Raw genomic sequence first — 20,884 nt, 5'->3', positions numbered from 1 at the left:
CCAATTTTTTGGTAGTATAAGTCATACTGATGGCAAATGATAAAGTGATTTTAATAGCATAATTGCTAGGTCAAAGGATATGTCATTTAAGGCTTTTGATATTAACTGCCAAGTTGCCTTCTGGAAATGTGTTCTCCTGGGAACTCTTGCCAGCAGAGCATCAGGATGAAAACAGAACCATTTCAAAGAATATATGTGTGTAAAAATCTCTAGCCCTGAACTAAATCTTAGCTCTGTCATGACTTAACTGTGACAAGAGGGAAGTGACCCCAGACTATTACTGGTAGCCATTTGTTTGTTCCTGCAATTCCACCTGAATTCTGGGAAGTGCAGAACAACTTTGTGAAGACAAAAAGAGAGAATAGCCAGATTGATGCATTCGGACAGCTTTCTTTAGTATCTTTGCTGCTTGTTTTAAATTACTCCCTTTCAGTTCTTCACATTGTATTAATGGGATGAGGAAACCCAGTTTATCTCGCTGACAAAGAGGAACACAGCAGGGCAGAAGAGGTGTGGGAATGTGCTGGTTAATTTGGGATGGGCTCTGAGGCTGTCTTGTCTAGCTTCCTGCTAAGCTAACACAGTTGAAGGGGAGCCTTTTCACATTCGGCTTTCTGTCCATAAATACTCTGTTCTGCTGTCTCCCGCTGGGGTCAGGTTACACAGGCTTCTGAATATCTGAGAGGCACTGCAGGGAATTAAGTTTGGAATCACTGCTTTCTCTTCACTGCCTTTTGTTCCTGGAGTCTGGTGCCTCCACAACTGGAAGACAATTTTAATTTGGAGGCAGAAAGGAACCTCTAAATGAAATAGAGAGAAGGTACATTCTTACATGCAGGGAATAGAGAGAGCTTGTCCATGTATCCATGTCTTTAACATGGTTCCTGGGCTAGAGGAGTAGTTAATGAACTGGGCACTTTGAGGCTGAATCTAGTTTTGTAGAGTGGAAAAAATATCACAGAAGAGGGAAAGAAAAATTCCCTCAATGGGAAGGCAGAAGAGGGAAGGCTATTTAAAAGCAAATAACAAAAGTTGACTATATTTAATGTTTTCATCATTACATTTTACCTCACTTATGACAAACAAAGCAAGAGTACGGAAAAGTAGAAAATTAAATAAAATTGTAAGTGACCTATCACATAAAGTGACTTCTTGTCAGTCAGACAATATGCTGGAATGCAAAATGTTTAGAGATCCAGAGGGAGACAGCTGTAACCAGCTGTGTGGCCTCAGCAAAGTAAACCTCTCTCAGGTTCACTCTCATCCCATGACATAGGAGGATACTGATACCCACTTAACAGAGTAGTTATCAGGCATTAATGATAAAACATGCAAGACACCTAGCATGCCATGGTATATGCCATATAGAATTCACTCATAAAACAGAGGTTTCCCTCCATTCCTGACAGGAGGAGGAGGACTGTAAATTTTTCAACCTTTCAATTTAGATGTAAAGACAAAATGAGAACATTTGAAACAAGGACAACAATTATGTGCTAAACAGTGTGGTAGTGATCGCAAGTATGTTAGGAATTTAGACAAGGGGAAATCTGAGTGCACCAGACTACTCTGCCAGTCAAAGATTCGCCTAATTATTTTACATACTGGGTGTCTGGGATAAATAGCAGAGAAGCAAAGCGAGGCAAAAAGACATTGAAAGGGGGTGAGAGGGATGGGGGATGCAGAAGCAAAGACACAAATAAATGGTAGAGAAGCTGAATAAAATTAAGCAAAAATGACAAATGAAACTATGCAACTGATCTATAATTTATGGAAAGAACAATGCTCATAATGGATACATTTAAAAAACAAGCAGAATGACTAAGAAGACTTACAGTATGAGTACATACTGAATAAATACTAATAGATGACAGGGGCGCCTGGGTGGCTCAGTGGGTTAAAGCCGCTGCCTTCAGCTCAGGTCATGATCCCAGCCTCCTGGGATCGAGCCCCGTATGGGGGCTCTCTGCTCAGCAGGGAGCCTGCTTCCTCCCTTCTCTCTCTGCCTGCCTCTCTGCCTACTTGTGATCTGTCTGTCAAATAAATAAATAAATAAATAAAATTTAAAAAAAAAAATACTAATAGATGACAATAATGGTTTATCAGAATTCATTTGAAGTAAGAAAACGATCTATGAATATAAACCAATTGGTCATATTTTCAAAAAAAGAAATGACCCCAATATTAATCTGCATAACTATTAATACAAAGAACATCAAGAAAGCTCTATTTTTAAAATTGTTGGTGATGATATAATTACTTTGCTTTGCTTAACATGATCTTGGGGCTTCAGTATCACTACACTTTAATATTGACAGGACACTGCTGTTGGTCTTCATTTGGCTTGCCTAATTCCTAGGGTTTTCATTCTCTGCATTTACTTATGGTTGACAGTTATTTTTTTTAAGAATTTGTTTATTTATCTTTGAGTGCGTGTGCCCATATGCACATACCCACACACAAGAGCAGGGGTGGTGGGGACTGGCAAAGATAGAGGGAGAGGCAGAGAATCTCAAGCAGACTCAGAGTTAAGCACACCACAGCCCTATTTGGGGCTCAATCTCACGATCCTGAGATAATGACCTCAGCAGAAACCAAGAGTCGGCTGTTTAACCAACTGAGCCACCAGGCACCCCAGTTGATAATTATTTTAACTCACATTTTTAAAAAAGTAACAATGAAATCATTTGCCCTAATATGAAAGAATATGAGCTCTGCCTTTCACCTACCTAATATCCATCAGGAACCTTCCAAAAATGTTGAGGTAAAGTTAACTTCAAAAAGTCTTTTTGGTTTGCTTCCTTTCTTATTAGTCAAGTAATAAATGTTCATTGGGAAAAACTTAAAAGACAATAGAAAATTAAAATTAAAAATTAAGTTCACCTCTATTTCTTTTTTAAGTTTTTTAAAAATTTTATTTATTTATTTGACAGAGAAAGAGAGATCACAAGTAGGCAGAGAAGCAGGCAGAGAGAGAGAGGGAAGCAGGCCCCCCACCAAGCAGAGAGCCCCATGCAGGGCATGATCCCAGGACCTTGAGATCATGACCGGAGCCGAAGGCAGAAGCTTAACCCACTGAGCCACCCAGGCACCCCATTCACCTCTATTTCTACCACTTAACACTTTTTATATCATACTTCCTGCAGGACTTTTCTCTCCATGCATATATGAACACATTTTTGACAGGCACAGTGCTGTTAGGTTTACATTTTTACCAAAGGTACTCTAGATATCTTTCCATGTCATTAAAAAAACTGTTTAAACTGTAATGTTTAAAATGTTGATAACACAGGCCCTCTGTAATGTTCTTTTACCAGACCTTCACTATATTCCAACCAGTGAAAGCAATTTTACATTTTGTAGTCAGATATTACAAACTCAAAGGTTTAATTAAGATGTGTTTTTGTGTCATCTGCAATTTTCTCACCCCTTCCTGAATTCTGATTTACTCCTTAGGATTATGTTTCCCCCTTCTTCTCTTTCTCTCTACCCCTACCTTCCCTCAAGGAGACTGTAGGTTAATGGGGGAAGTAAGTCGGGTCCATAAATAATTGTAATTACTACTAGAGGTAAATAACAAAGCAAACAGAAGAACTTCCAAATTCAGAAGAAGATTCCTTCAGTGTGCACATACACTTATACACTGGATGGCAAAGGAATTAAGAAAAACCTTCTATTCTGTACTTATTTTTTTTCTCCTTTGAAGGGGAACAACAGGGGAAAAAAGGAGGTGATATCTTTTCTCTCTCTTTTTACAATTGGAAAAACAAAAATCACTAATGGACAGGATACCTGTTCACATCACCCAGAGTGTCAGCTAAACAGAGATTAGACTCAGGATTTCTGAATCTCAGGTTTGTGCTTTCACAACGGCACAATGGTTCATCCTAAAAAAATACCTAATATTCCCATACAAAACTGTGGGAAAAGAATCCTTGTCAAGCCAAAGGATTCTTTAATTTTTTTTTATAACAGCAAAGTATGTCCTGAAAAATGGAAGAGAATAAAAAATACAAAAATAAATATAATATAATATAATATAATATAATATAATAAAAAATATAATCCTGTATTCTTTCATTGATTTTTTTCTTTCAAGTAAGGCTATATTTATACCTTGATCAAAATATCACACAAAAGTTGGGGAACCCTCTTGGGTCCCCTCCCTCCTCAGGAGCTTTGTATTATCACTTTGCCTTCACTCAATAAACCTTGCTTTGCTGCCCACTAAATAAATTAAATAAATAAATAAATAAAATAAAATCACACAAATGCAAGCCGGCTTCCAACATGGCCCCTAAAAAGAAAAATCTAGGAAGTGACTTTCTGAATGTGCCACAGCAAATACTTTATGTGCCAGAGAATGTTCTGCCTGAGGGGTCTATTTACCACACATTCATAATGTTGAGTGGAAAGAGACCTTAAATATAATCCAATATAACCCTTTAAATAAGCGAGAAATCCTCTCAATAACATCTCTGTCAATCAATCATTCACCTTGTGCTTGAACACTGGCAATTACTGGATGCAGTATCTGGGCTGAAATCAAGAAAAAGTAAACACAGCACCTTTATGCACTGGACTAATTAGTCCGGCAGCATACCAAATTATATGTCTTTTAAGCTGTGTGGCTTGGATTTAATGAGTTGTTTGCTGAATTAAAAGTCAACATCTCTCTCTTTCTCTCTCTCTCTCACACACACACACACAAACATACACACTTGTACACAGTGAAAGAGGAAAATGATCAAAAGCCAGTATTGCTATATTACCTTGGGAAGCATTTATTATGACACAGGACTGACAAAGAAAACAGGATGAGCAGTCACAGACTCATAAACCTCTAGGTTTCTGGCTAGAATAGTCATGTAATCTAGCCCAAGACTTTCCTTTTGCTTAAAGAGAAATAAGGAGTTTAAGAGATTTGCCAGGGTTTTATAGGTTTCTGCCTCGGTGGCATTTGACTACTCCCAGAGAGGGAAAGAATTTAGAGATTTAATACAGAGGTTCGAGTAATAATCAAAGCTCAAAAAAGGGAAAACACCAAAGTGAAGGCAGGCGAATCAGAATCAATACTCTCATCAAATACTCAATGACCTTTCCCCTCTGGATTTATATTTTTCCTCATTTTCTGGGATGCTTTTTATGCATTAAATACAGAAAAAAATAATAATGAAAAGAGTCCCTTGACTGTAACTGGAATCAATGTATCTAACATGTTTTCCATTACTTACTGTGCACATGGCCTCATTAGATTGACTGCCACGAAGGGTTCAAACAGAAAAAAAAAAAAACTTTAGAAAGCCATTCATAATTTTCTCTTCAGGATTTAATGGTCATTTCATACTTGTCTTATAGTCTCTTTCCTAATACATCCCAAATGAAAAAGCTTCAGGTATGCTGGAACTCAGAGTCCAGTAAGAAAATATGTGCTGCAAAGTGCTTGGTTTATGTGGTTTAGTTTTGCCTCATTTTGAAAATCCATATTCTGCATTATTCTCTGATAAAGGCCAGTAGTGGCCTGATTCCCTGTGGCTGTAACATTCTTTTTTAACTTCAAGGAAAAGGCAGAGTACAATGCCCCTCCCATACTTCTAGTTTCATAAACCCAATCTTTGTGAATTTACTATATTTCTTCATTTGTGCTCCTTGATTGATGTTCTTAACCAAGTTTTCTTGGTTAGATGTTCACATGTTTGATACCCAATTTGCAAACGTTCTTATGTTCTGATAAAGTCGCTGTGTCTCTTAGCATGATTTTAGAGTCTAAGTGCTTACTGCTTTACGGTACTTTTAAGAATGAGTCTTAACTCATCTTTGTAGATTTCCCACTCTCTACTCCTCCACACATACACCTGAAAGACTACATTATAGGTGTCAAAATTATTTTTATTTTATTTTTTTTATTTGACAGAGAGGGAGGAGAGAGAGAGAACAGAAGCAGGGTGAGCAGCAGAGGCAGAGGGAGAAGGAGGCTATCCGCTGAGCAGGGAGCCCTATGTGGGGCTCCATCCCAGGACCACAGAACCATGACCTGAGCCAAAGGCAGATGGTTAACAGACTGAGCCACCCAGGTGCCCCTCAAAATTATTTTTAAACTTAAATATTTCTTTGTATTAAAGCCAGACCACAAATCTAAAGAACACTAACTTGCATTCAGTTTGAAGAAAATATTAAATTCCATTTTAATTCAAAATATACAAATATATTCCCAGTTTTTAATTGAACAGGTTTACCAAGTGATGTCATGAAGAAAAACAGGTAACCTTCATTTAGTTAATCACATAAGAAACAAGATATTTGAGTTACCTTAAGATTCATCCCTGAGGGGCGCCTGGGTGGCTCAGTGGCTTAAGCCTCTGCCTTCGGCTCAGGTCATGATCTCAGGGTCCTGGGATCGAGTCCCACATCGGGCTCTCTGCTCGGCAAGGAGCCTCCTTCCTCCTCTCTGTCTCTCTGCCTGCCCCTCTGCCTACTTATGATCTCTCTGTGTCAAGTAAATAAATAAAAAATCTTTTAAAAATTTCATTAAAAAAAAAAAAAAAAGATTCATCCCTGAGATAGGGATAGGGATAGGGTGCCTGGGTGGCTCAGTTGGTTAAGCGACTACCTTTGGCTTAGGTCATGATCCTGGAGTCCCAGGATAGAGTTCCACATTGGTCTCCCTGCTCAGTGGGGAATCTGTTTCTCCCTCTGACCCTTCCACTTCTCATGTTCTCTCTCGCTCTCATTCTGTCTCTCAAATAAATAAAATTAAATCAATTAATTAATAAAATAAAATACACAATGTAGCAGTATCTAGGTGGCTCAGTCGGTTGAGCATCCCACTCTTGATTTCGGCTAGGGTCATGATGTCAGGGTCCTGGGATGGAGCCCAGCATTGGGCTTCACACTTGGGGGTAGTCTGTTTGAGGATTCTCTTTCTCCCTCTGCCCGTCACCCAGCTCACACTCTCACTCTCTCTTTCTCTAAAATAAATAAATAAATCTTAAAAAAAAAAAAAAAAGAATGCTGTAATAATCCTCATTTAAGATTTCCAATAAAAATGAATCATGGGGGCGCCTGGGTGGTTCAGTGGGTTAAAGGCTCTGCCTTAGGCTCAGGTCATGATCCCAGGGTCCTGGGATCGAGTCCTGCATTAGGCTCTCTGCTCAGCAGGGAGCCTGCTTCCCTTCCTCTCTCTCTGCCTGCCTCTCTGCCTACTTGTGATCTCTTTCAAATAAATAAATAAAATCTAAAAAAAAATTTTTCTTAAAAAATGAATCATGACTGAATCACATGGAGTTAAGCTTGGAGTTCTGTCCTATTAACACTGAGTCTATATAAACTACTGTGAACTAAAACCACGGAAGACGATGACAATATGACGAATATCCAAGTGCAAACGGAAAAATTAAGCTTTTAAAGAAGTTAAATATTTGGCACATAGAATATCAACTTTTTCAACTATATCATTGGGTTCTCAGACTATTTTGCGACAGGATCTTGTTCTCAAAACTTTAGGAGGAGGACACCCAATGGGTATTTTTGTAGAGAGCCTGTATCCTGTTCTCTTAGCCATTCCCTTCTCTCTGCAGCTTACCAGAACACTGTGGCTGTATGCAAACACCAGTTTGGAACCTCTGATGCAGAGAGCAAACCTTCCACCTTCCGGAAGCCCTGCAGAGTCACTTCAGATAGTTAAGTATGGGTTTACAGATGATTTACTGATTTTGATGACAAAATCTGTCATTTAAAAATATCCACATTTTGCTAATTAAATAAGTAAAAAACATTTTAGTACATTTGGAAAACATAAAAAACTCAATGAAGACCTTTTTCATAAAGTCACCACTCAGAATTAATTCTTATTAATATTTGATTTATACTATTTTAATCTTTTAAAAAGCATATATGTATGTTTGCATATTTTTTCTCTTTTCATAAGATTGGGATTAAATTCCATGTTTTGATTTTTGAGGTTTTAACTTAAAAGACGTTATCTTACATATAGTCTTATGTTACTAAACCTTTTTCTACGGCATACTGTTTGAAAGGCCTCATTGAATTCCATAGTTGGGATAGGTCACAGTTACTTTATCATATATATTGGATCTATACAGAGACAGATAAATCAAAGTTTGTGTTTTGTCACCCAAACCTATTCTTACCAAAATTCCTGCTATTCACTATAAACAAAAATTGAAACAAAAAAGTCTTCAGTTGCATGAATTTTAGCACCATGGACTATAAAAGCACAGAAACTGTACTGTTTGTAGCATTAAGTTCTGGGATTTGTGCCGCTCGGTCTATTTTGCACTTGGGGATTTTTTTTTCCAGAGATAAATTCCTGTAAAACTGCTCTCTGAATCTCTTTAGAGAAAAAGAAAATGTTCATAGTTTACAGAACTGTGGAAAACACAGCACAAAATGTTTTCTTGTTCCTTTATCACTTGAAAAAAGTAGGAAGGAAAACTAGGTAATTTTCTTTTATTAAAATACATTTAATGCCTATTTAAAATTTTGCTTTTTTTAAAAAGAGAATCCCAGATTATATTGTACAAATACACAGCACTCATGCATGATCAAATAGTTACTTAAACACAAAATCTCTACATGGTTAATAATAGGACTGGGATTCATTCCATCCCTCCCTTGTTTTCTTTCTTCACTGAGTGAACTGGTTATATGGACTTTGTTCTTGAATATACATTTTTTCAGAGTGTTGCTATCCTTTACTTAGCAAGAACTGGGTCTTGATTAATATTTTAACAACAACAATAACATTCAAAATATATTGCCTTTCTCTTAGCTTACTTTAATTTTCAGGAGCAAAATCAAATTTTCATTACAAAAGGGAACTAATTAGCATATCAGTTAAGGGCGATTTGGGATGGGAGTCAGACATACTTGAGATCAGAGTCTGCTTCCATCAGTCACTAGTTAGTAATCTTGATAAAGTTTTACACTGCTTTACCTCAAAAAACCTTAGTTTCATTTTGTATAAAATAGGAATACTATTACTTTCTTCAAAGCATGTTGGTGCGGGGTATGCAATGACTTTAGTGCAACGCTTGGCATCTAGGCAAAGTAGTAAAATAAAAACCAACACAGTAACCACTGACATTAATGTCAAGTATGTTTTGGAAAGTAATCTTTTTTAGACATTTTTAAACCAAAATTCAGTGTAAAAAGTAGATCAATACGCCTCAACAATCTTTATTTGTTAATGGCAGCATTATTACATTTGGCTCATCAAATGAATGATATACCTTCGGAGGAGAAAGGTAGGATTAAATACTGATTCAAAACCATCCTCATCAGCATGTGCATCCATAGTTTAAGCTTATTAGCTAGACGCTGTAGTGGTCACTTCACAAAAACAGAGAAGACTTCGGCTGGCAATGGTGGGATAGTTATACATTCTGTGTGTTAATATGTGCAAACATTCTATTAAATTTGACCCTTTTTCCTTGTGAAAATGTTAAGTTCCTTTCGGACAGGGACAAGGGCTAATTATCAGAGTCTATGAATGCTCTCACTCTTGAGGAACTTCACTTAGGCTCTTGTGGCGTTAGTGATGATGATGATGATGAAGCACACACGGGAACTATTTTTTCATACATCTGCCCAAAGCTCTTGATTTATTTGTTTCCAGATACAGACACATACACTTAGATTATATGTGAAAAGAAGAACATGGGAGGAAGAACCAAAAAACCTTAAGTTACCTTAGCACCTCAGTTAGGGCTTAAAAGCCAGGTTGGATCATGTCCAAATTCTTTGGCCCTGATTCATGTGACTGATGTATCATTTGGTTGTTCAGGGGCAGATCTTAACAGAAAAAAAATTTCTGAAGTAAAGAAATCTGGATTTGAGTTCCATACTCTTCCACTAGTCATTAGGTGATACTAAGCACAGGTAGACACTTTGAGCTTTACTCTATGGATGATTATAAATAATATAATGTAATATCAAAGAATGTAACATAATATATATCATCTTCTCTACTTAGATGTTTGCGAGAATTTGAAGTATCAAAAGTTCTTTGTAAGTTGTAAAATAAAGTTTTAAACACTTATCATGAAAAAATGCCTAAATGTACTAATTATAAAAAAGATGAATAATTGATGGGGCATAAAAGGAAACACTTAAAGTTGCAAATTAATCATTGTGTCATTGTGACTGCCCCAAAATCAGATCAATAGCATTAAAGTTCACAGAGTTCATTTTTATCAAATGCTTATCTGCTGGGTCATTTTTTACATTCATTTTCAGCTTCTATACTAAGGAAATCTGTATGTTTCCCTGAAGAACAAAATACATGTTTTATTGGGAAATAAGATGGTGTAGTGAAGTGAAAATGGGCTGGCCAGGAATTAAGAATACAACTGTCTCAAGTGCCAAAGAGTTAAAGTGAATCAAATGAGGGGGAAGGAGGCTTGGGCATCAATGAAGCACACGCTGTAGAGCAGAAGACCCACCCAGAACAGTACCCATTACCCAAGTCCAGATGTGTTTGTCATGACGAGATATGGGCCTTGTGATGCCAGATTTTTTTTTTTTTTAAGATTTATTTGCTTATTTGAGAGAGTCAAAGGAAGAGGGAGAGAAATCCTCAAGCAGACTCCCCACCAAGCATGGAGCCCCATACAGGGCTCAATCCTAGGACACTGAGATTATGACCTGAGCCAAAATCAAAAGTCATCCACTTAGCTGACTGAGCCACCCATGCACCCTCAGATTTTCTCATTTTCTAAGAGGAGACAGATACTCAGGTGTTCCTTTTTTTAAATGTTAAAAGTATATAATCAAGGGGTAAAGGTGTGTTTTTAAAAATACTAAAATACTGTGCTGAAAGCGTAGATTGTTGTTTACAAGCACTTTATGCATGTTTACAAACAATTCCATGAGCTGGGGCCAATCCACAGGCTCCAGCTTTGAACTACTGTGCTGTAAAATCGGATGGATCTTACTTCAATCTCGACTCTAAACTCACTAACTGAATGATTTCAGCCAAGAAATTTAACATATCCAAGCTTCATTTTCCTCTTGCAAAGTGGGAAGAACAATGCCTCTGTTGTGAGGATGGCAAAAATGGACATGGATGGAAACATTCTAATAGATCTAACAGATATACCCACAGGCCACAGCACTGATGATTGTGAAAAGGAGGATGGCAGGACAGTGGGTACCTACAGGAACTCAATACAGCTCTTTTTCTCTTTTGGTGGATAACTTTAAAAAAGTAAATTGTTCTGTTTTCTCCTTTTCATACTTGTTATACTCAGAGCACATCAGATATTATTAAGAGGGTCAGGGTTATCTCATTCATTGTTGGAATAAACTGTTTTACTTGAATTATAAAGGACATTTTTAAAATGATGGATATCCCCAATTCTAAAGAATAGAGACGAGTCAGCATCAAGTCTAAAAATGTTTTCAGATTGACTCAAAAGACAGGGCTTCTTTGCAAAATGACAATCTCCTGAGCAAAATGCTTTTCCACTATTTCATCTGCTCCCATCTGTCATAAAGATCCTTTTGTTAGTCAAACAGTATTTAAGGACATCAAGAATGTGGTAAGTGATGGCACCATATGAACTAAGAACAGATCAATTCTGCTTAGATTTCAGTTAACTGCACAGCCAAAGATCAATGTTTCAAAGCAAGAGGATTATAAGATAAATTTAGACAGTTAATGTTTTCCAACTATACAAATGTTAAAGTTCAGTAAGCAAATGACCAGTGACTGACTAGCAATATGAATCCTGCCTCTTTATTACCTTCTAGGGGCCTTGGCAGAGCCATTTAGGTCTGATTTCAAAAACTGTAAATAAAGTGAAAGAAGGAAAGTATAAAATCACATATTATAGTTAAAAGAGATTAGATAGTATGTACAGTCAAACTTGTCTAAACAAAAGCACTGGTATGAATCAGGCATGTTTAAGCATGCATGCAGAGACTAGGTTCCTTTAAATTTATAGGGACAAAAACCTAATGGTCACACAATGGTGGAAGAATCAATTTCCCTGATATCAAGCTATTTTCCTTTCTCTTGTTTCAGAGGTCAGCACCGCACCCTGAGGGTCCCCAAACGTGCACAATGTACCTAAGAAGAGAGCAAGGTGGCTAAAATGTTCTCTCTGTGTAAAACTGACTAGGGCAAGGGCTTCCTTGTTCCTTCATTTTTTAAAATGGTTTATTTTTAATGATTGCTGATGCTTTAGGCATCTGGCTCAAACAGGATAAATTCTTTTTTTTTTTTTTAAGATTTTATATATTTATTTGACAGACAGATCACAAGTAGGCAGACAGACGGGCAGAGAGAGAAAGGGGAGGAAGCAGGCTCCCTTCTGAGCAGAGAGTCGGATGCGGGGCTTGATCCCAGGACCCTGAGACCATGACCTGAGCCGAAGGCAGAGGCTTTAACCCACTGAGCCACCCAGGCGCCCCAAAACATGATAAATTCTACACTTTGTAGATGGTTTTATTCAATGAAGTGTTTTAAAAATAAAAGTAAATCATAATACAAATATTTTCCTTAAGAAATCAAAATCACGTATTTTCTAAAATATAAAATTCATTTTATGGTTGACTAATTGCCACTTATATTCCTCCTTAACAGATATAGGAGACAGACACTAAACCAGTGGAGTGGGAATAATTCTTTCCTCTGGGTCTAGGTAACCAGAGCAGAGCAGATAATGCAGAAACCCCAGTAATTCCAGAGTCCACATCTTCTTAATCTGTATTAGCTAGGAAATTCATAACAGAGCAAATTTGGGGTCTATAATATCTTCAAAACACCTAGATCCTTCTGTCTGTCTTATCAGTGCCAATTAGCAGAATTTTGAGAATTCAGAGTGTTGATTTTTTTGTACCACCTATAGGCTGGGTACTGTCGTATAAAAAAATTATCAATTGTCTTGCTATTCTTTTAATAGCTTGTCATTAGAATGGCACCTATCGTGGATTTTACAGAATGGTACTTATTTAAAGTATTCTGACTAGTTGTTTTCATGAGCATCCTTGCATTAAAAAAAAAAAAAAAAAAGCTTTTGTTCTGGAAAATACATTTAAAGTAGATATATCTGACCTAAGAAGAGTTTATGGGACATAATATATTTATAGTTTAATAATATAAATATTATAGTTTAATGTGTTAATAGTTTATGGGACATAATGACCACAGAGCATGAACTATGAACTCAGCTTATTTTTGGAAGGTACCTTTCTCCATGAAATGCTGTGAAAGAAAGGACCAGATAAGGAATGTGGGTAAGAAACCTTTGCTTGGTTTTCATTTTCATGGTCATTATACTGGTAGCATTTTCCAGGGGAATATTTCCAGTTTGGAACAGAAGCCATGAGGAAAATATCACCCTTTTTTCTTGAGCACATGCTCACAAGGCTTTTTTAGAGTCCCGGTGATCTCAGCAAATTTCGTTCTTGAAAATAACCAGCGAATTGTATTCTGACCAAACAGTGTCAACTAAACTTAGTCAGACTTGGTTTTCTATGTATATTTTTGCTGCAGTTAGATTCCAGAATTTCAAGCACTGCAGTAAATCATCTTGATTTAGATTCAAACAAAGAAAGGGAACAAAGACTTCTACCTCATACTAAGTTTCAGAACTTCCATGAAAGCAAGATGCCTCCTTAATTTATCTTTTGAGTAAAATTATTACTTCCATTTCTGTTTAGTCTTAATTTCTGGATACAGATATGAAGGGATGATTTATTTATGATTAGTGAATTTACTGGAGTGGATTTCCAGAAAGCAAAATAACTGTGAGTGTGGATCATGTAATTTGATGCTAATAATAATTAAATTACTAATTTATTTTAATAAATTCAGTGAATCCAACGGTATTCCCTTACTGGTGGTGTCATTATTTCTGACTTGCAATTTAGTTTTGAAAGGGAATAAAAGGAGCCACAGAAATGTTCCCCGCTTTTCTTACTTATGTCATAGCACATAGTGAACAAGTTTTAATTATGGATTTTTTTTTTAAGATTTTATTTATTTGACAGAGAGAGATCACAAGTAAGCAGAGAGAGAGAGAGAGGGAAGCAGGCTCCCTGCTGAGCAGAGAGTCAGATGCGGGACTCGATCCCAGAACCCTGAGATCATGACCCAAGCCGAAGGCAGTGGCTTAACCCACTGAGCCACCCAGGTGCCCTAATTATGGATTTTTAAAGTGTGATTTACTGCCTTTAAGAATTTGATTTCCCTTTATTAAAATCTTAGAGAAAAAAAAATCTTAGAATCCTGAGAACGTCATAGGTATGAATACAATCCACTTTGTTTTTGCAGCCAAAATAAAAGGATGAATAATCACAGTCCAAAAAACTACCTACCGGTGGAAAGCTATCCCACAGCCTTAGGCAGAGGTCCTTCAGGAGACCATCCATCCATCTAGTCGGTCAGTCAACCAACATTTATCAAGCACGTACATTGTGCCATTAGATTTGTCATTAAGGGTTTCATTTTCTGCCCTCATAGAGTTTACAATTTACTGAAGGGTGAGGAAAATCAAGTAAGCAAATAAATAGATCTACAGTTACAACTTTGATAAATGCTATGAAGGAAACCCACAGGGTGCAGAGGATAATAGTGGAGATATACTTAAGGAAACCTTTTCAAAGAGTTATATTTAAAGCCCAAACTTAAAGTATAAGGAGATTCCAACCATTCATATTTTAAAAGGGGAAAAATCAGATGACTGGCCTTCCTTTTTTTTTTTGAGAGAGAGATTGCTAAGGTGTGTGAGCTGGGGAGGGTTTGTGGGACAGAGCCCCACCTTGGGCTGCTCACTCAGTGTGGAATCTGCTTGGGATTCTCTCCTTTTCCCTTTGCCCCTTCACACTTGCTCATTCTCTCTCTAAAAAAAGAAATAAAATAAAAATAAATAAGATAAATAAATATGCTTTCATAGAGGATTTGACTTGGACACAGAGGTTAAGACTGTAGGATACCACCACCATACTGAGGAAAAAGGACAAAAATCTGAAAGAAATTTATTTTTGTTTTGTTTTGTTTTGTTGTACTTATTTGTGAGCTTATGCTAGCATCTGATGACATTTCTAGTGAGTTAGACAAAGATTTCATTAACTTGGGCTTAAAACTCACTCATTATGAGCAGAGAAGAGATAACCAAGATTAATTTAATACCTATTGTAAGATGCAGTGGCAGGTCAGGGTAACAGATCTCAGATTTCCTGAAAATAATGCTTGACTCACAGCTGCTGTAAATCAAGCAGGATCTACCTGTATCATGACAACTATTTCAAACAAAGTATAAAGACCCCTAATGGGGAAAAAAATCTTGAATCATCCGGAAAAAATGCACATAGAGATTAAAAATTTAGTAGAGACCTATTTCATCGACATGGAAAGACAGTCACTTATATAAAGTAAAAGAACTACAAAACAATGCTTAGAGTATGCTCCCATTAATAAAATTGTATGTCTGAGTGTGTTTATATTCACATGTTAAAAAAAAATCTAGAAGGAAATTTTCCAAAATGCTAACAGTAATTATTTCTTGGTGGTAGGCTCATGGGTGATTTCCTTTTTAATTTTTTTCTTTTCTTTTTATATATTTCTGTATACCCTTTTTGTTTGTTTCTCACAATGACGTATTTTTTAAATGTAGAAAAAAACCTTTAAAAGATAAAATTTCACTATACTGGTAAATATTGATTTAAAGCAAAATGTCTTTAGTGTGACAGATCTCACTTTCCTGCAAGCTAATTAATTTTAAAGGACACTTCCCAAATGTGGAATGATAGTTCAGATGGCATAATTTGCTCTTTGGCCAGGGCTGAACTGCCAAACAGTCAGACACAAAGAATGTGCCTAGTGCATTAGCGAAAAAAGGAAGACACCAAAAAAAAAAAAAAAAAAAAAAAAAAAAGAATATTTTTTGAAATTTCAGTGAAGTGTAAAAGTATTTGCATAGGAAAAATATTAGAAAGTTACTGAACTGATGTACACTTTTTTATTTTTATAGATTTATTTATTTATTTTTAGACAGAGTGAGTAGGGGCCACGCAAGCAGGGGTGGGGGCAAAAGGAGAGAGAGAGAAGCAGACTCCCCAGTAAGCACAGAACCTGACAAGGTGCTCAATTTCACCACCCTGAGATCATGACCTGAGCGGAAACCAAGAGGTGTTTGCTCAACTGACTGAGCCATCCAGGCGCGCCCTGATGTATACTATTCAATGATTTAATACCATTTTTAATTTTAAGAACATGAAAAGATGAAAAGGTGAAAAGATGCTTGGGACATATAGGTAAGAGGTATGGCTGAGTTTTTTTCAAAGTCCAGGATCTATAGGAATCTTAATTTGGTCCTAAGCGTAGAAAAAAATTATGTTACCTCCTAACCTGGATGTTACTAAAAATAAAGACAATACTTAGCCATAAAATAAGGACACATCAATCCAACAAAGTTCTGATTTTTCCCAGACAAATGCTTCTATGTTTTTCTAAAATATCAAGAATCCCAGCTTTTCTCCAAAATCTTTGCGTGCACCATTTTGCGGGGGGGGGGGGGGGGCGGCACAGAGGCTGATACCCTAAACATACATTTAGTCTACTTAACAATTCAATATGATCAAAGAGCAAATCATGACACCTGACATATTAAAAAAATTCAAATAAAATGAGTCACATTTAATGCAGATTTGTTATGTTTGATATTTTAAAATTCTAATTAGCAAGATAATATGTTAAATGTTCTAACATGGCAGATTTGGGCTCATGGGATTTGGAATTCAGGTCCAATTAGACCATTTACCAAACCCAAACTTGGACCAGTCTAACTTCTCTGAGCCTGTTTCGACTTACTTAAAATAGTTATGATGACACAGTTTTCCTGGCACAATAGAATTTGGGGGAATATTAGATGAAAAATAAAGAATGTAAAATGACTTTGAGAACTATAAAAGATTATATTAATAATATAAGATGTAATAGTGGTACTTACTACAACTATATTGTTTTCACGTCTGTATGTCTTAGATACCCCAAGGAAATTCTATGTTCCTAGGATATGCAAATTGTTCTAGTCATATAAGAGCTCTACAAATAGTCTGATTATATGATTGCTCTTGTGTAAAAAGCTTTTTAATCAATAGAGTAATACCTGGGATATACAAAAGGGAGGAATTATAACTGACCTCTCATAGTAATACTCAAGTATAAATCTGGTTTATTTATTTCAGAAAAAAACAGACTGTTGAATTATGCTGAAACTTCCATGATAAATTTGGTTTTCTTTTAGGTTACAATCATGGAAAACAAAGAATTAATCCTTTTATGAACCTGTGAGAAATACAGAAAATGGTTTCGTCTTTTCAGATATTTTCTAAGTCATCCTGATGGAGAGCAGAAGCATGTACCTAAATTAAAATATGTTCTGAGGTCACTTGAAGAAATAAGGAACATCCTATCACAAAGTGAGGAATTAGATAACGTATGTTTTACTCTAATTAAAACAAATTTTACTAAAGTTTAAATGCCAGTCAAAATATTTAATATTCCAATAAGAATGGCATTTCCAAGACAGTGTTTGAGAAATCAAGAATTAATCAAATTTGAATATTGCTAAATAATACATTTAAACAATAACCTGCAAGTATCTTTTATATACTTTGTTCTTTCTGACATCACCTTCAAGGCTCTTGAATTATTTTGTATCTAGACCCCACTCAACTCCATTTTAGTTTTCAAAATTAGCCATACAAAAGGGAATAATTTTAATATGGCTGTTAAACATCACGTTCCACAAAGTTGCTGAAAAGGGACTCTTATGAAGAGGCCAGTGTTCAGTTCCCTGCATCCTGACAAGGTAAACATATAATATTTTCTAAGCAGATGGTCAACCAATTTCTTTAAAAATATTCAAATTTTGTAATTTAGAAGCCCATTGCAAAATGGAGTCTTACTGTTATAGATCTAGAAGTACCAGATATTAAACAGCTAAAGCACACTCTAAAATGGACAATTTATACTAGAAAAAGCCAGAGAAGTTCTTGAGAAAGAATCTAGTCTATGCCATCCCAAATAAATGCATGTCTAGGGTATACTCTCAGAGGTCTTGATGGAAGAAGAATGCACTGCTTTATCTGGTTGCCCAGTTGACAACTCAACTTTGCTATCAGGAAGTTCCACATTCTGTATTTCTAATCTTCATTCTTCCTAATGAAGTTGAAGCTCATTGACTATATTTTAGGTTCCAAACAACCCCCAGCTCTTCTGAAGCAAATGACTGTCATCTCTCAATTTTCTCTTGTTCTAATGAAATAATCCTAGATTCCTTATCCTTTGTTAGAGAATACAACCTGTAGTCTTTAGACACACTTGACTTTTGTGTGGCCTCTCAATAAAGGCCATATAATTGTCTCAAGCTGTGGGATCAAAAACTAGGTCTAAGAGTCCCATCAGGGTCTGACCACATAGGTAAAACATGCTACTACCGAGAGTACTGTGCCGACAGCCTACAGTCACTGGCCTCTGACTAAACTGTACCAACTTCACCTATAAACCACAACCCAGTGAAAAATCAACACAAAGGAAATAAAACAAAGCCCCAAGATAGCTGCTTTCATGCATGAAACAGGGTCAACTGCGTCTTTATTTCTTAAAGCTTATTATAGATATATCTGAAATCTTAATTTTTGAAAGTCAAAGTTATCATTTAAAAGATTTAGGATGCAGTGTGTTATAAAAATTTTATGTGACATATAAATCCAGTACTTCTTTCCTTGCTCTACTTTATTTAGTTATAATTAGGGACATGATAGCATGACTTTACAGTGTTGTGAATCTATATAATATATAATATGCTGTGAGTATATTAAATCCATTTTTCCCATTAAGTCTCCCTATATATAAACCAAATGGAACATTTATTCTCTGAGAAATTAAAACTATAAACTTCATTCAAATACATGTAAAAATTTTAAATGAAGAAGGGGCAGTGAATAAAATAAAATGCAAGATCAAGATAAAAAGTGTTACTTTACATTGTAAAAAAAATGTTTGCACCGACAATGATATTGTTTGAGAAGAGATCGATGGATAAAACTAGTCCATATGATGAATGTAATACACTTTTACCTGCAAGGATTTTTCTGGCTTTAATTCAATGAAATCCATTCTCCTGAGCATTAATGGAGTCCTGTACCCTACTCATCTCCGGCATCTTCAGTCTCCTGAGCTGCCTTAAAGCCTTGACATATAAAAGGTCAAACAGATCCTAGTAAGCATTTGTAAACTACACAGCCCCCCATTTCGGGCTACCTGCCATACATTCTCTTGCTAAGCTTTGCTCACTCTCTTGTTTCATTTCATTGTATAAGCAGGCTAATTTGGAAATAGCTAGGGTATTTGGGAACACCTAGATTTTCAAAACAATCCCACTTTCCTACTTAACCACCTAAAGAAGTGACCCAAAATACAATATTTGAGAGAACTGTAAAATGGTGCCTGGATACTGAAGGAATGAAGACCAAATAGCAAGCACCACTATCAAATAAAATGAATGCATTTCACCTTCCAGCTCATGTGTGCTTCCTGGACACAAGGCACAAACATGAAAGGGATGGAGTAGAATTTCAAGAAAACTGATTTGTTTCAACATTTACTTGGCAAGATGCTGGACACAAAATAATATCTCAAGCCACCTCCCTTTCCCATTATTGTAAATTCAGGGCTCTCAAGTCACCCCCCACAAAACCAATTAAAAATGAAGAAAAGGGGCAGGCTATGAATTCGCATCTAGTGCTAATATACAGATTAAATGATAGGCATCTGTCCTAATTGGCCACAATGAAACTAAGGGACAATAACAAGAAAAAAATCTCACATTAATCTAAATGAAGCAAGTGAATAATATAAACCAGAAGCACAGTTTCAAAAATATTCAATTACCTCCAAGCATGCAAGGGCATTTGTAACCCATAAATATGATTGCAGAGCACAGTATGCATATAAATGTATTTCATAAATGTACTACTTATGCTAAGAAACGTGTATATATGATATGCATTTCCATAGGCTACACATTTGCATGTTCACAATCACATCTACCTACTAAAAATCAAACTCTATCCAGCAAATGCTTTCTCAACAAGAGTACATCAGAATATGAAGTAGAATGCTAAATTCTGAGGCCACCTTTTCTTAGCGATGAAGGAAATAAGCAAAATCACCTCATAATTAGGCCGGGAAGCTTCGGAGGCACCAAATCGGTTTTTGAAGAAGGCCCAACCCTGTATGTGAGAGCTGCAAATTAAATGAGTCCTTTCAATAACACCCATTTCTTGTTAGCTCTTTTCCCACCCCCTGATTCTGCTGCTAAGCTTGCAAGGAAAGGAACCAAGTGGCTCAGTCTGCATTCTGAGCCAGTTCAAGATAAAATCAGAACACCATTTTTTTTTTTTTTTTAAACACAGCGGATGCTTTCTTACTTCTCTCTTCCTGGCAACCTTCCTCTCTCTCCATCCCCATCTCTGTCTCTACATCTTCCTCTCCTACTCCGAGGGAGTCATTGTTCAAGTGCTGGCCACAAATGTATACAGAGGTCCTTTAACCGGCAGCCAAACGAGGAAGATAGCCCCACAGTCTCCTACTTACCATGCTGAGACCTGGAGAAGCTGTTGAAAGGAGGGAAAGATGCAAACTGAATCCATTTTCCTTGTGACCGTGTCGGATGCAGCCTCCGAACCCAACATCAGCACTGCTGCTGGGATTTTGTTCCCTCACTCTCTGGTTGGCGATAGTGCGAAGAGGAACCACCCTTCCAGCCTCACTAGAGCATCAGCAGTCGAGGCGGCAGGAGCAGCGGCATCACCACTTGGCCTCCTCCCTCTCGGAGGATGGGGTGAGCTC

At 36.6% G+C, this 20,884-nt stretch overlaps 1 protein-coding gene across 1 annotated transcript in view; it reads right to left on the bottom strand.

Annotated features, from left to right (window-relative positions):
• JAKMIP2 (janus kinase and microtubule interacting protein 2) overlaps positions 1 to 20,884 on the bottom strand; it is a 167,982-nt gene extending 147,098 nt beyond the window's left edge. Inside the window, exon 1 of the mRNA XM_080803645.1 lies at positions 20,630 to 20,884. The gene's annotated coding sequence lies outside the window, so the exon portion shown is untranslated. The remainder of the gene's footprint in view (positions 1 to 20,629) is intronic.

The sequence above is a fragment of the Martes martes genome (assembly GCF_963455335.1).
Source record: "Martes martes genome assembly, chromosome: 5".
NCBI classification, from domain to species: domain Eukaryota; kingdom Metazoa; phylum Chordata; class Mammalia; order Carnivora; family Mustelidae; genus Martes; species Martes martes.
The sequence above is the reverse complement of the archived record's forward strand: the minus strand, read 5'-3'. Positions and strand labels throughout refer to the sequence as shown.